This window comes from Poecile atricapillus, chromosome 3, assembly GCF_030490865.1.
Source record: "Poecile atricapillus isolate bPoeAtr1 chromosome 3, bPoeAtr1.hap1, whole genome shotgun sequence".
Taxonomy (NCBI): Eukaryota; Metazoa; Chordata; class Aves; order Passeriformes; family Paridae; genus Poecile; species Poecile atricapillus.
The window spans coordinates 85,284,779-85,301,832 of record NC_081251.1 but is presented as its reverse complement, the minus strand read 5'-3'; the positions used below and the strand labels follow the sequence as shown (position 1 = coordinate 85,301,832).

The 17,054-nt window shown below is 47.0% G+C and overlaps 1 protein-coding gene across 3 annotated transcripts in view; it reads right to left on the bottom strand.

Annotated features, from left to right (window-relative positions):
• GLP1R (glucagon like peptide 1 receptor) overlaps positions 1-17,054 on the bottom strand; it is a 140,301-nt gene that overhangs the window by 58,811 nt on the left and 64,436 nt on the right. The window lies entirely within an intron of this gene.

The window sequence follows — 17,054 nt, the reverse complement described above, 5'->3', positions numbered from 1 at the left end:
AGCCCCATGGATGTCTCAGACACACAATCAACAACATGAACCTAATAGTATAACACACTAACGCTCCTGAGTGAAAGGAAGTTCATTTAATCCCAGATGTTAATCAGTTTATTTAGTGAAGCATGAGGGTAAATAATCCTTGCAGTTGTACCCTCCCAGCTTCAACTGCTGATTTTTATTTTCCACTTTTGATTCTGAATCTTTTCCAGGTGGTTAGAATAAAACCAGAGTATGGGAAGAATTATTTTAAAACTAAGGAATAATTGTTGTGAGGTGCCTCAGGGAGGAAAATATTTAGTTTCAGATAAGCATTGTTAACGTGAGAGGCATGACTAGTGCGAATTTTGACCTCCTGCTTTGGAGGATTGGCAATGTGAGCCCTGGATGAAGTTACCCCATCCCAGACCTCTTGGGAGGAGTAGCCCAGGAGTTCTGATTGGGTTTGAGTCCCTGGGGGTTTCTCCCTTGTGTTTCTAGTGGTCCCTAACCTTAAACTTCACCCTCAAAGGTGGAGTCCCTCAAGGGTTCTGTCCCTCAAGACCCCACACCCTGCCTTTGTTTGGGGCTCTGTGTCTATGAATGACAGTTTGTTCCTATGCTGAATAAATGGTTTCATGAACAGAGGCCCGTCTCATTGGTATTACATGCTGGTTCCCAGAAACTGTAGCTTCCCTGGACATGATCCTGCAACAATAATTTTAAAACTCTACTGCATTTCAGGAAAGTCAAACTGAATCTTGTCCACTACAACCAATATGGCTAAAATTTAGACACCAATGCAATCACCTTGGTATAAAAGAACAGAAAAGACCTCTCAAGTCCTCTTCTTTTATATATTTCCAATTAAAAACCCATTTGAAAAGAAATAAACCAAGCACCATATGCATAATGCTTCTGCCTGGATTAACCCACTACATTTAATTACAAATATGGTCTTGCACATACGATGAAAAGTACAACATCTAGTAAATACCTATGTTGCGTTTCAAGATTAAGTACCTATAGCTTGTAGCAAGGGCCTCACAGCCATAATTCTAGAAGAATTTAGTTGGCTCCCCCTGAAGTAAAAAAAATCACAAGCTTGTGGATCTTGAAAATTCTGACCCTGTTAGCCTGATTTAAATCAGCTTATCTATGCCAATAAATGCTGCAAAGTCTGTATATTGTAAAACAAATGGATTCTAATGAATGGAAAAACAAACCTGTAGCATATATTCAACAAAACTGAAGAGGAAAGAACACACGACCTAAATTATATCTCCAGGTGTGTGTAGAGAAACAGATCAGTAACTAAAATGCCATTTACATATCCATGTAGGCTGAATAATGAGAGATGACCTGAATACAGGGAGAGAATCAGTTTTCAAACTTAAGTTCCTCTCAGGCTGTCTTTATGAAGTGACTTTTAGGTTCCATATCTTTTAGATTATAATGTCTTGGGTTGCAATGCAAGATGTAACGAATAGTATGTATTCTATTACCATTTGTTAAAACCAGGTGGGACAGTTTTCTTTATCTCTTCCATGACTTATCCCTCATAACTGGGGGATATCTTCTGTTAATGAGCCAGCTGTTAAAACCAAGTGTGACAGTTTTCCTTATCTCTTCCACGACCTATGCTCTCTCCAGGGAGGTATGTTCTGTTATTGGGCCATTGAGTCAGTAACTGCATGACTGATAAAATTGAATCATCCTACTGTGAGATGCTTCACCCAGTGGGAGGAGCCATTCCTACCTGAATATAATCAGAGACTTGGAACACCACAGTCAGCCTTCCTCCACTGGATTCCCAGAGAAAGACTGGACCCATCTACACCACCACTGGACCTTCAGAGGAAAACTATACCCTTCTGCAAGTTCATTGCTGAACCACATCTATCACTCCAGGAAGACTGCAGCCACGATTTAATCGGACTGCTACCAACACCCTGACTAACAGGGTGTCAGGTTGTATTCTGACTCTGCTAGTAGGTTTTTTTGTACTACTGCATTTTTATTTAAAATTTCCTAGTAAAGAACTCTTATTCCTATTCCCATATCTTTGCCTGAGAGCCCCTTGATTTCAAGATTATAATAATTTGGAGGGGGGTGGTTTACATTTTTCCATTTCAAGGGAGGTTTCTGCCTTCCTTAGCAGACACCCATCTTTTCAAACCAAGCGAAATCAAATAATTATTTAAAGATCTTCGTTTTACAACAGTGGTTAATTAAAGTTACACAAGACTGTTTCACTGTCCTCTTATCACCAGGTTAACACTCTAATAAAGGAATTAAAAGGAACATTTTCAGGATGTGTTCTAAAATTTTAATTCAGTATAATTTCAGAAGTTACTAAGCATTACACATCTGCCCAAAAAGTAACTGTTGATCAAGCATGTTGATGACTACATCATGTTAATCCAAATTTAGCTTTTAAAATCATTACAAGATACAGATGCATACAGAGTTTAATTTAGAAACAATACCTTTTAAAACATCCTGACAATATCCTAAAACTGCTTACACTAAGAAAAGTAGCTCTTTTGAAGTCAAGAAGCTTTAAAGCAGTTTTTCTAAATCAAGCTTTCATCTGTTCCCTTCATGAATGCAGGAACCCAGCTTTAGCTACAGCTTAAAAGCCAGCCTCTATCCCATAATTAAACGAAAAATTAAAAGCATTCTACTTATACTGGTTTTTCATAATGTGAAAAGGCAACTCTAAGGAGATTAGCAAACTGTAAGACTGAAATAATTAGACATGCCTTTCTGCGGAGATGACCTATTTGGTAGACAGTTTTCTATAATCTATAGTTTGTTGCAATGTGGAGGGAGGCCAGTCCTCCAAAAGGCTTCCACCTTGAAGGTCTGTTCCCTAGGATGAAACAAAACTACTTAGTCATGGTGACTAAGCTGTGGACGTCTTCCTGCTTCAGAACCCCATGTTATCTCCATGTAAACTATTGATCATTTTACTCCAGTCTTAAACCATTGGTCCTTTTCCCAATTCTCCCCTTCATTGTAAAACCCCAGCTTTTGCCCAGTTCAGGGGATGTGGCCATCCGTGGCCTCCTTTTTTGAAGCCTGCTAATAAAGGACTCCTTGGAATGCTACATGGCCCCCCGTCTCTCATCCATGCGTCAGCTGGGGTAACCCATGAGCTGAGCTGATGACTATAAGAGCTGGAATCACATCTAAAAGAGCTGATCACTTGAATACTCAGGCTGAGCTAGTATGGATTACCGCTGGCTGGAAACCGCCTGAGACCCCTGGACGGCTGTTCCTTGTGGGACCTCTATCTGGGAAGTCAGCAGCGGTCAGGGCGTGGACAGACCCTGCACCGGCTGCAACAAGGGGCGCCCAGATGGCCTGTGTTGGACCCTTGCAAGTAGCGGGGTCCCAGGAGAGAGCAGCGTCTTTTGGGACTGTCCTGTCTTCACCTCACCATTCCCTCGGCAAATGGCCTCTGTGCTTTAGCAGAACTATCTCGAGAGGCAGTCCAAACACCCTCCATAACCAGCATCTGAGAGAACATACTCCTGCAGGATTCAGACCATGGTCTGACCACCACCCAGCAGCTTTGCTTTTGACCCTCATTGGCTGAAGGATTGTAAGTTAAAATACCCAGCCTTTTTCTGCAAGCCTTCTTGTTTTCTTTGGGTCTTTTTGCTTTATCTTTTTTTTTTCTGCTGGGCTGGGACCTGGACTACCAGTATGGGATTAAAGCTAGGAAAGTCTCAGGTATCCCATACTGAGAGAGACCTATATTCCCAAGCTCTAAATACTCTTTCTGCTGGTAATTTCAAACTATCTAAAGGAAGTATTTCTAAAGAAACCTGAAATCATTTATCCACTGGATTTCTAAACACCTTCCTGACTATAACGGGGACTCTATCTTTTTCAACTCTTTCTGGGATAGAGTAGGGACCAAACTTTATGCCTTTCAAGCTAATGGAGATTTTTCAGTAACTCATTTTATTGCTTTATTCCATACTATTACAAAGTTAGTGGAAAAAAAATCCTCTCCGTTTAAAATCTCCAGCTCTAACTCCCCTTGCTCCTCTGTACACCTTCCCATACAAATGCTAATCAGGGTACCTGGAAGCCAGAACCAGGAGAACTGGTTCTACCACTGCCCACCTATACAACTGCAAATGACCCTGACTCTGCCTGAGAGGTAAAACCTACAAAACCAGTCTTTCTACCTGAAGCTCACTTTACCTGAGGATACACTGCAAGATATATCTATTGCAGCAAAAACATTATTACTCCTTACACCAGATGACTCTACCCCTACCCTACATTTTGCTAATATGAAACAAGGAGTAGGTGAGAGTTGTATTAAATTTGTGGATAGATTAAAAGATGCCTTGGAAAAACAGAGTATAGAGGCATGAAAGGAACTTCTGAATTAACTAGCTATAGAGAATGCTAATGAACAATGTAAAACTATTCTGAGAGCTTTACCCCTAGACACGGAACCTGAACAAATGGTGGAAAGCTCTGGTGACCGCCAACGTGATGTACATCTGGTGTCTGCCGACGTGATGTGCATCTGCTGAACCCCTGAGGGTCAGTGCAGCCAGCAAACAACGAAACAGCCGCTTCCCCCCAACAGAGGGGTAAGTGAGGATCTCCCGAGCTCTCCTGGAGAGAGCTGGGTTTTTAAACCAACGGGATAGTGGAGCCCTGCCAGTGAGCGGGCTTGGAACGGCTTATCTTGACGAAGCAGAGCTTAAAGTCCCAGGTCTAAGCCACTGCATCTGCACCACTGCATTCACGAGCCGTCAAGATAGACAGTTCCCACAATGAGGAACTGAAATTCAGCTAATGAACAGCTTGTCTTCTCTGCGTGGCAGGACGCCTTGCCGCGCATGGGACTCAGTATTTCTGAAGAAGCTATGCATGCTTTGTTCCAGTGGGTAAAAGCGCAGGGTTTTACTGTGACTGTGGATAATGCATTTGACCTCAAGCTTTGGCTGTCAGTGGGGGACCGCCTATGGTCTGAATTAACTGAAGGGGATACCAGCGTGTGCAGCCTGGCAGCCACCTGGGGCGCGCTCTTTAAAGCGCTGGAACGGTGCCAATCTGAGGACAGTGAGGCCGGGATGGAAGACTTGGATGCCAGGGGTGCCTCTTTTGTACAGGATGAGAGACTGGGGGATGAGACTGTGGATGAGCAGCATAGCGCTCCCTCGGCTCGGCCCGGCCCAGGTCCTCGGAGGACTTCGGCCGCGGGCGGAAGCAGTCTGTGCGCCAGAAATCTCCCTCTCCCGGAGAGCTCAAGTATTTGTCACCCGTGGAGTTGAGGGTGCAAACTTTGCCAACAGAGAGGCGGCAGGTGAACAGAGATCGCCCGTCCCCGCCTGCGCCTTCCGTGGTGCCTTTACCGGCGCTGCGAGCACCACCGTGAGCGGCCACGGGGGGTTTCTCCTGCCCCCCCGCTTCCCTCCGCGGGGCCCATGCCTGTCCCGGGCCGCCCCTTTCCCGGGCCCGCTGCAGCTGTCCTGCCGCCGTACCTGCTTTGGTTTCTGAGCAACAATCTACACCGCCTGAAGCAGCCAGGCCGCCCACCTCTTCTGGTGCCCGGAACGGCCCAGCTGCGAGCCCACCCTGGGACCATCTCAGGCCGTCCCCGCCCCGTCCGGTGACCGCGTATCCGAAGCGTCAGGGGCGTTTTTGGGACGTGGTGAAACAGCGAGCTTTGGAAATGGGGGATTGGGAGTTGCTGGAGAGGCTGGGAACACCCGGGACCGGGATTTTTAACACCGTGGGGGCTGGGGCGGGGGAGACGGAGGGAGGACCGGAAGCCGCTTCGGCTTCTGATGACTGGGTCCGGCTGGAACAGGAAGTCGAAGGCGCACCCCAAGGGGCAGCCCAAGCCTTCCCTGTGTTTAAGGCTGCCCCGAATACGGGACAGACCGACAGGCATGATGTGATGGCATGGAATGTAGTACAGGATATACAGAGTAAGGTAGCACAGTACGAGCTCGGATCTCCTGAGGTTATGCAGATCATTAGGGTGATAGACACTGATCTGTTTGCTCCATTTGATATTAGGCACCTGGCTCAAGTCTTGTTCCAGCCTGTGCAATTTAAAGTTTGAAGATAATTGGAGACAGATGGCTCAGAGGGCTGCAGATGGGAATACGCGTCTGCCTGCGCACGATGCCAGACATGGGGTCAGAATAGAAGCCCTTACAGGTGTGGGCGAGTCTTCCAATCCTGATCTCCAGGCCCATTGGGACCCTAGAGTCCTTGAGCAAGGGCAAAAAATTGGTATTGGAGCATTGCTGAAGACTATAGAAACAGCTGCTCCCAGGGCACGGTATGTGACAATCACTCAGGGTTTAATGGAACCCTTCTTGCCATTTGTTGAAAAAATTGCAGCAGCCTTGGAGAAACAGGTTGAAGATGATAACCTGAGACAGCTCTTGTGTAAACAACTAGCAAGGTACAATGCTAATGAAGATTGTAGGAAGATCATAGAGGCTCTTCCAGGAGACCCCTCGATACCAGAGATGGTCCGAGCCTGTGCCAAAGTGGGCTCTGTGGGGCACAAAATGTCTGCTCTGGCAGCTGCTCTAGCATCAAAACAACCAGGCTGCCAGGGTGGTTCCCGGAAGCAAAAGGATGCTCAGGGCAAGGCTCGGCAGGTGCAGCAGAATAAAAAAGGAAAGGGAAAGTTCTTGTGTGCTAGATATCACAAGCCAGGTCATTTTGCTGATCAATGTAGATCTAGATATCATGCCAATGGTCAGCTTTTGATAGATTCGGGAAACGTGTACAAGAGCGCACAGGGGAACTGCGCTCTGACACAAATGAGTTCCCAGGGCACAGCCCCCCACAGGCCTACTCAGCCAGCTTAGAGGCAGCACCCAAGGGGCTGCAGGAGTGGATGTATACACCGTGACAACAGTTACATTAGATTCTGGTGATGTATATAAGGTTCCCCTGGATGCTTTTGGTCCTCTGGGTCAAGGCTTGAGTGCACTGCTTGTGGGAAGATCTAGTGCAACCCTACAGGGGATTTTTGTACACCCAGGAGTCATTGATGCTGACTTTATGGGACAGATTTGTGCCCTGGTTTCTACTCCTTCCCCCCCTGTTACCATCCCTGAAAAAACTCACATTGCTCAACTTGTGCCTTTTAAGTCCTGTGTTCCTAGGACTGTTGACCGGACTCACGGGGATGGTGGCTTTGGATCTACTGGACTGCCCCAAGTCCTTTGGTCTGCCTGTATCTCCACTCAGCGGCCTCAAATGACGTGAACCCTGAGTCTGCCAACTGCCAGCCCACCTCAAATTCAGCTCTGAGGTCTCATTGACACCGGGGCAGATGTGACGATCGTCTCCTTCTCTGTGTGGCCTCCATCCTGGCCCTTGACTTCTATGGGTTCGGCCATTGAGGGACTGGGAGGTACTGCGCAGACATTTGTGAGCCAGTGGCCTGTGCTGATCAAAAACCCAGAAGGGCAAACAGCTACGGTCCGGCCTTATGTCACTGCAGCTCCACTTAACCTCTGGGGGTGGGATGTTTTGGCAGCATGGGGGGTGCAGATTGGGACACATTTTTGAGGGGGGCCACTGTGGCGAAGGGCACACAGCTTTCCACACTGCCTTTACGGTGGCTGGTGACCAAACCCATCTGGGAAAACCAGTGACCCCTGGCAAAAGAGAAATTGGTTGCCCTTCGTGAGTTAGTCCAAGAACAGTTACAGCATGGACACACTGAGCCTTCCACTAGTCCCTGGAACAGTCCTGTTTTTGTGGTCAGGAAAAAATCTGGGAAGTGGAGATTGCTGCAGGATCTCCACAAGATCAATGCAGTCATGGAAAGCATGGAGGCACTGCAGCCTGGCATGCCATCACCTACCATGCTTCCCATGGGGTGGAAAATTCTGATCCTTGATTTAAAGGATTGTTTTTTTACTATTCCATTGCATCCCGATGACAAATGCAAGTTTGCTTTCACAGTACCTACAATCAACAATGTTGAACCCGTGCAGAGGTATCAATAGAAAGTTTTGCCACAGAGCTGCAAGAACAGCCTGACTATTTGTCAGTGGTATGTAGCTCAGGCCTTATCTGGAGTCCGTGAGCAGTTCTCTGAAGCTTATTGTTATCATTACATGGATGACATCCTGGTGGCAACATCCACCCAGGATGAACTGCTGAGGATACAGCCCCAGCTGTTCGGAGCTCTGCGTTCTTATGGCCAGCAAGTAGCTCCGGAAAAGGTTCAGCAACATCCTCCTTGGAAATACCTAGGAGTCAAAATCTTAGATCGAACCATTTGCCATCAAGAGATGCAATTCATGGATTCTATCAAGACTCTGAATGATGCCCAAAAATTGATGGGTATCATCACGTGGTTGCGTCCTTACTTGGGGCTGACCACAGCACAGTTGTCCCCATTGTTCAATCTTTTGAAGGGGGACCCTGATCTGAATTCACCTCGGGAGCTAACTCCTGAAGCACAGCAAGCGCTGAAGGATGTTCAACAGGCTGTCTCTGCTCGGCAGGTTTACCGGGTGGATCCATCCATTGATATCACTGTTTTTATTACTTGTCCAGAGTCTCATCCTACAGGTATCACTGGCCAATGGAGTGAACAATGGTCTGATCCTTTGCACATTTTGGAATGGATCTTTCTGCCCCATCAACCGAAAAAGATGGTCCCCACATTATTTGAATTGGTTGCTCAATTGATAATTAAATGCCGTCAGTGGTGTTTGCAGTTAATGGCAGCTGACCCTGGAAAAATTATCCTCCCAATACGGTGGGAGGAATTTGAATGGAGTCTGACCAACAGTGCCTCCTTACAGAGTGTGCTGCAAAACTTTTCAGGGCAGATTGCTTATCATCTGCCCAGCCACAAACTGTTGCAATTAGCAGGGTCAGCTGAATTGTCCTTTCGGCAAAAAAGTAGTCGGGTGCCGGTGCAAGGACCCACCATTTTCACTGACGGTTCAGGAAGAACGGGGAAAGCCATTGTTACATGGAAGGATGAATCTGAGTGGCAAGTGCTGGAAGGCCATGAGTCAGGCTCAGCCCAGTTAGTCGAACTAAGGGCCGCAACCATGGCATTCCAGCAGTTTTCTCGGGTACCACTGAATTTAGTTACTGATTCTGCTTATGTAGCAGATCTCGCCAAGCGTTTAGATTGTGTGCTCCCGAAAGAAGTTGATAATGAGCATCTATTTCGGCTGCTGAAGTCTTTGTGGTGTGTAATCCAAGCTCGAGTTCACCCATATTACATCCTGCATATTTGGAGTCATACCAATCTGCCAGGTTTCATAGCAGAAGGTAATGCCAGGGCTGATAGGTTAGCTAACCCTGCATGGGTAGCACCTCAGCCTGACAAAATTGAGCAAGCTAAAGCATCGCATGATTTTTTCCACCAAAGTGCACATACTTTGCAAAAACAGTTTCACTTAACACCGACTGAAGCTCGTGACATTGTCAGTTCTTGCGCTGACTGTCATGGACTTGCTGCACCTCTGCCAGCGAGGGTGAACCCCAGAGGGTTAAAAGCCCTGCAGCTTTGGCAGACAGATGTTACTCACATTGCTGAATTTGGCAGAATTAAGTATGTGCATGTGTCTGTTGACACCTTCTCATCTGCTATGTGGGCATCTGCTCACGCTGGTGAAAAAGGTCGTGATGTTATTGCCCATTGGAAAATTGCATTTGCAGTCTTGGGCATACCTTCCTCTGTGAAAACTGACAATGGTCCTGCCTACACCTCACAGAGGACACGACAGTTTTTACAGTTATGGAGAGTTTCACACGTATTCGGTATCCCACATTCTCCCACTGGGCAGGCTATTGTCGAACACGCTCATGGTACCCTAAAACATGTTCTAGAAAAACAAAAAACGGGGATGATTGGAGAAACTCCACACAGCCGGCTGGAGAAAGCTTTGTATACAATCAATCATCTCACAGTGCAAAAGAATTCGGATAACCCTATCATTTTGAATCATTTTCTTTCATTGCAGTCCTCAGGCGAGGTGCACCTGCCTCGAGCGAAAGTTTGGGTGAGAGACCTAACCACTAACAAGTGGCAAGGCCCATGTGAGCTCATCACTTGGGGTCGTGGGTATGCATGCGTTTCCACAGATGCTGGGGTACAGTGGATACCTGCAAGGTGCGTTCGCCCTGATCTGCGACACCAAAGGCAGAAAGCAGCCAACAGGCGACCCTCAGATGATGATCAAGATACCGATCATCATTCAGATGGTCCTTCTACAAGCAGAGAGTGAACATTCTTACCTGTTGACAAGTTAGACTGTCAATTTCAAGCAGACTAAAGATGTTTTATTTGCTGTGTGTGCTAGTTCACTGAACTAGTTGTATTAGAGTCAACCATCAAGTCCTTGCAAAGAAAACAATCCTTAAACATCAAAAACATAAGCCAAAATTCTAAATCAGTGTCCATTCCAAGTTCTGTTAAAAGAAACCTCTTGTGCTGTGTTTGTTCTCTTTCCTGCAAGGGCCCAGCAGGACATTACAAACACTGTGTTTTTTTAAAAAAAAACCAAAAAGGGTGAATTATGGATGTTAACTGGGAAACGGAGTGCCTGTAGAAGTTGCAGGCCGCATAGCTTCTCAGTCTTGCCTGAGAAAGTGGCCTGGGAAATTTTAAGGAGGAATTAAAACAATCCTCAGAGACAGAAAACAGCCTTGCAGGTGCTGTTTGTCTATTCCTTGTTTTCTTGCAGGAGAAGGTCAAGGGGTGGTGTGCCCCACTGACCAATGATGGTGATGTAGTAGTTTACTAACCAATAAGAGTTTCCTTTCTGTACTTTCCACGTATCGGTCTATAAAAAAGACCTGAAGCAATAAACTAAGAGAAATTCTCCTGATTGACTCCTTAGAGAGTCTGTGTCATTCTTTTCGCCGTTCCTAATAGGGCGACAGAAAGCCTATGTGGTAGATTGGCATTTAAGAAAACAAAGAGAAACACCTAAGGAAGTTAAAACTGCTGGTGGCTGGTGGGAGTTTCTCTCCTAGCCAACAGCTGGCCATTTCTAAGAATTGACAGCAGTTTTAGCCATTGAAACGTGAGATCTACCTGTGAACACCACCTTAAGACCTAAGCCTGGGAATTTCTTTGTCTCTTTCTTTCCTGGCTGTGAAAGGTAACTGAGCTTTAGCTGGCTTCCCCTCCCCTGCCCGGGCCATACGGCCCGGGCAGGGGCTGGACTGAGCCTGCCGTGACTCCCGGCCCGGAGATGGGGCCTGCGGGGCTTCCTCCCGGGCTCTGGCCGGGCCAGACCGGTCCCTGGCTCGGCTGCAGTTTTTTTTGCTGTGACTGAATTCACCAGAAACGGCCGAGTAAAGAAAGAAAAAGCTCTTGACCTGCGGCAGGCTGAGACAGTGACCACACTCTCCAGAGCAGCCATGAAGAATCTTCCATCGCAGACAACTCCAGCTGCTGCTCCAGCAGAAATCACAGAACCATCTGCAAAGCCTGGGCAAGATTTTAACCCTTTCGTTACCCAGATGAGACTTGCAAATTAATCCTTTTTTCCAGAGAAAGAAAAAGAGAGTAATCAACATGTAAAGAGACTTTATAAAAGTATCAGAGACAGTAAAGAAAATAATTAAGCTTCAGAAGAGGTAGAGAATAAGAAGATGCTTTATAAGCTGAAATATTTTCCTGTTAAAGCTATGAAGTTGGACAATCGTGTTCTGAAAAAACTCCTTTAATTCATGACAGAGTATATTAGGAGGAATGGAAGTGTTCAAAGTGTGGATTTTGAGCAAAAGGTGGAGTAATTGTGATACAGTGAGGTGCTGGAACAGAGTGAGACAAAGTAATAGTTGAAGATTTGAGGCCTTGAGAGCCAATGAGAAAACTCCAGGGAAGCTCACCGAGACAGTTGAAGAGAACTTTTGCCTTTGAATAACTCATCCTTAAAAATTACATCCCTAGACTCATTGACCCGTAACACACCTCAGAGTGATGTGAAATCGGAGGAGTGAACTGATGACAGGATTTCCGGGCAGCTGGCATCAGAAAAATAGAGAGCTATAACAGAAATAGCTTTCTTGTGGAAAACTCCATAGATTAGCAGAAGAAAACTTCTGTTTCTCTACAAAGACTGATGAAAAGACTCTAGCAGGAATTGGGACTGTTTTAAACACCAAGGTTCCAAAGTTTTTTGTCTCTATGTTGTCATGTGAACGAGGGAATGGTTAAGTAGTGGGGGATAAAGGGGTTCTCTGGAGGTTTATTCTGGTGTTCTTATTCTTGTAGTTTTGTTAATAAACTTTATTCTTTTTAAATTTTAAGCCTGTTTTTGCTCTTGTTCTAATCCATATCTCACAGCAAGAAATACGTAAGTTTTCTAGTAATTTTTTAGTTACTGCTTTAAAACCACGGCATTTATTTGGTGCATTGGCCGGGGAAACGAAATTAGCAAATCTAAACCACTACAGCCTACATGCCATTTGTCCACTGAAAACAGTTTCCCAAGCAGTTGCTGAAGGCATCACTGAAGGGGTTTCTGGAGCATTTGCAGTGGTGGCCTCCAAAAAATAATGCCTGCTGTTTTCACTGTGGGGCATTTGGACACTTTATAAAGGACTGTCCAAGAGAGGTCACCCACTCATGATCCCCACACCACCTACCAAAAGCCCCAGAAACAGCAGTGGTACCAGCAGTGCTTGGGAAACTTCCAGCATAGTGCAGTAAGGCCCTGCGCGAAGACAACAAATAAAAAGCCATCTTGCTCCTTCCCAACTGTGAGATTCACATCGGACAGCCAGGATCAGGAAGATGGGAAGCATCACAGCACATCATCCCTAGAGATCCCAAGTCACACGAGGAAGATGCAACACATGGAGCAATGCAGATGGGAACCCAGTGCCAGCTGGTAACTGCATTGTCCATTGACTTTACAGATGAAGGTGTTTACCATGTTCCCACAGGAAAGCATAGGTCAAAAGGTAGTCCCTGGGACATCCTAATTATAGCTGACATATTCCATGGTCCAAAGGAAATTTTTTTTCCCAGAAGTACAAACAGTGCACCCTGGACAAGAAATCTTTGTCCAGCTGTGCTGCATGGACCTACCCTTTTATCTTTCACAGGGAACCCCAATTGCACAAGCCTTTCTACTCCCACTGAACAGCACAGAACAACTTCTCCTCAATCCCACAATCACATGGACACAGACTGTAGGCTCGAGAAAGCCAACCATCAAGTGCAGTCTATTCTGTAAGGGGGTCAAGATCTGAGAACCAGGGATGCTAGACACCAGCGCAGACGTGACCATCATTGCCCGCTCAGAGTGGCCAGCAAACTAGGAACTGCAGCCAGTAGCAGGCATGATTTCTGGGATTGGTGGAGTCACAGTGTCTATGCGCATCAAGCAGAATGTCATAGTTGAAGGACCTGAAGGCAGGATGGCAACCATCCAGCCCTTTGTGGTAAGGGCCCCCATCACCCTATGGGGCCAAGGCATTCTATCTCAATGGGGAGTTTCCTTTCACATTCCCAGCTGGGATTTCTGATTGGGGCCACTGAGGAGTGAGCACCACTACCTACCCCTTGGCTCACCTGGAAAAGCAAGGACCCGGTGTGGGTTGAGCAGTAGCCCCTCTCGAAGGTAAAGCTGTGCACACTGGAAGCTCTAGTTGAAGAGCAGCTTACCAAAGGCCATATCATCAAGACCACCAGCCCCTGTAATTTCTCAGTCTTCGTGCTGAAAAAGCCTGGAAAGAACAGATGGAGACTCCTCCATGATCTTCGCAAGATCAGTGACGTCATTGAGGACATGGGTCCCCTCTAGCCTGGCCTGCCCTCACCATTGATGCTGTCTCAAGACTGGACACTTGCCATCATAGACATCAAAGACTGTTTCTTCAGCATCCTGCTGCACCCCCAAGATGCCCCCTGCTTTGCCTTTTCCATCCCCTCTCTTAACAGAAACGCTCCACTCAAACAATATCATTGGCTTTATCTTCCTCAAGGCGTAAAGAACAGTCTGAGTATATGCCAGTGGTACATCGCTCACATTCTGTCCCCCATCCGGAAGCTATTCCCAGATGCAATCATCCACCACTATACGGATGATATCCTGGTCCATTTGTCAGAAAAAACTTACTTGGACAAAGTGGTTAAAAAGACCATTGAAACCATAGAGAAAGGAGGATCTGACATTTGTGAGGACAAAGTGCAGTACACCAGCCCATGGACTTATCTTGGACTACAGATCCGTGAAAGAAACATCATAGCCAAGCAGCTTGCCATCCAAGATGACTCAAAAACCCTGAGAGACTTACACAGTCTGTGTGGATCAATTGGGTTCGTCCCCTGATAGGAAATACAACAGAGGACCTCATCCCCCTGTTTAATCTTCTCCATGGCAGCGGAGACGTGGACTCTCCAAGCACTCTCACATCAGAAGCCAGAGATACCATCACCAAAGTCCAAGAAGCCCTGTCTGCACACCAAGCCCATTGCTTCAAGCCCAGTCTGCCTTTCCAGTTTGTCATTCTGAGAAAGGTTCCCTATTTTCATGGGTTGATTTTCCAATGGGACCCTCAACTCAGAGACCCTTTATCGATACTTGAATAGATCTTTACAAAGAATCAACCTACAAACAATTACCTCTTTTCAAGAAGTCATGGCACATCTAATTAAAAAGGCCAGAACTCCTCCGGTCTCTTGCAGGGTGTGAGTTCACATGCATATACCTGCCACTGACTACTGGAGACCTAGGGTGTTTGCTCCCACCTAATGAAAACCTTCAGTTCGCCCTAGATAGCTATACAGGCCAAATTTTCATCCATATACCTAAACATAAACTTTTAATGTGGCCTTTTGTGGTAGTGCATATTTCTGGGAGTTACTTAGTTTCTCTGAACCTTCTAGGCAGCCGTGACGTGTTTTTCCCCTCCCCTCCCTGTCCCTGAAATGTTATCCCATTGGCTGGTGTTATATGTCTCCCCGCCCCTCTCCCGAGGTTTGAAAAAGTCTGGGAAAGAGAAGCTCTTTCTCTTCTCCCCCTGGAAGCCAGCCAGAATAAACATCCTCCATTACCCCGGAGGGAGAAGCAGCCCTTTCTTGGTCTTTTCTTGGTCGTGAAGAATCTCCCTGACCCCCCATCAACAGAGCTAGCCTGGACTACTTCGGGGGGCTAAGGGAAGATTGCTTCAGGTGGCGACCAACGTGGGGGCTTTAGAACCCCTCGGGACGGCTGGAAAACACCCCACGGGTGTTCTAACAAGCCTAGGTACCGTCACCTACCCCGCAGTCTTCACTGACGGGGGTCGAGTTGGTAGCTCAGTGAGAACACGAGTCAACTCGGACCGAGAACTTTTTTTCTTTTCTTCGAACACCACGCGTCCTTCAGGAAACAGGTACTGGGGGGGGGCGCGAGGGGGTGTGGGAGATCCAGCGGTAGTTGTGGGGTTTTGCGAGGCACGGTGGTGTGGTGTGGTGCCGGTGCCAGAGCCTCTCCCCGGTATCGGGACCGGGGGAGTCCACGTGGCACTACACATGGTGTATGGGGGGGTATACCGGCAGCACGTCCCGGGCTCCGCGGTGGTTTTTAAACCCTGACCGCAGTTTGGATCTCTTCTGCTTTTCTCGGAGGTAAAGAAGGTTAGACCAGTCTGTGTAGTAAAGCCTTAAGACTGGCCATGGGTTCTCTTTTGTCTACACAGGAAAGGAATAAATATTACCATATTAAGAATATTTTAAAGGCTAGAAATATCAATTTCTCAAAATATAAGCAGAGGAAATTAGTAAAATGTTTTTTTTTGCATTTTCCGGATTTGAATGTTGATTCCCAGCCTGACTGGGAAAAGGTTGGGCAAACACTCACTGTGCAAGTTGAATTGGGGAACAGCACAGCTGGCAAATACCTCCCACTGTTTCTTTTAATTCGGAAAGCCATTCTACAGAGGCAAAAGCCTTGGCTCACTCTTCCCCTCCCCTTCCCTCGGCTCCCCAGTCAGAGGGTTTGTCTGAGGCATTGCAGGCAGACAAAAACTCCTCCCCATACCCTTCCCTCTCTGCAGAAAACCCCGATTAAAAAAATATCTTAAAATCCTCCTTGCAAGGAAGGGGGGGCTCGGCTGAACTTACTCAAGAACGTGCTGAGCAAAAATGGCGCCAACCACGTGCTGTCCTCCCCCCCCCCCCACCTCTCCCATAACCCCTTCCTCCCACAGGTCCCTGCCCCCAAGCCTCTCCGCGCCCATAACCCCTCCCCTCTGCCTGCTTCTAACGGGACAGGGGGCGGGGTGGGGGGAGGAGATGGGGCGGGAGTTGAGGCGGGGGCTGGAAATGGGGTGGGAGCTGGGGGCGGAGCTGGGGGCTGGGCCGGGACAGGTGTGAGGGGTGGAGCCCCTCCCCAGTTCCCACGGTCCGGGGGGCGGGCCTGGGAACGAGCAGGCAGGTGAGGTTGCCTCACCACATTCCAGAGGCAGGTGTGGTTGTGCTGCTGTAATCTGTCCTGATGGCCCCAGGGGATGCCCTGGGGGATGGGAGGGCGGATCCCCTCAGCCTGCTCCCACTGTAGAGCCACGTGGTGTCCCTGGGGGATGGGGAAATACTAGCCTTGCCGGTCAAACCTCTCTCCCCTGCCGCTTCAATACAAACCCCGGGAATGGAGAACAAAAGGATTGGGACTCAGCCTTTTTCCCTACTGCTGCTCCAGTAACTTTTACTGGAACAAGACCACAGAACCGTACTTACAAGACATTTTCATACCAAGACAAAAAGGAAATTTGCGAAGTACAAAGAGAATTTGGTTGTAATAGTGAAATATTTAAAAGCATTGTTAAAACAACATTAATCTCAAATGATTTAGTTCCTGCAGATATTAAAGATCTTTTTAGGTGTTTGCTTATACCATCTGAATTTGATTTATGGGAAAACACATGGAAACGATTTCTAAAAAACATACTGGTGGAATTATTAAAAACTAATCACCAAAATGTAGATTTATTAAATAATCCTATTACTTTGGAGCATTTATGTGGTGAAGGAGTATGGGAAAAACCTGAGGACCAAACTCGGGCATTGCCAAAGGATGTGATAGATAAAATCACTA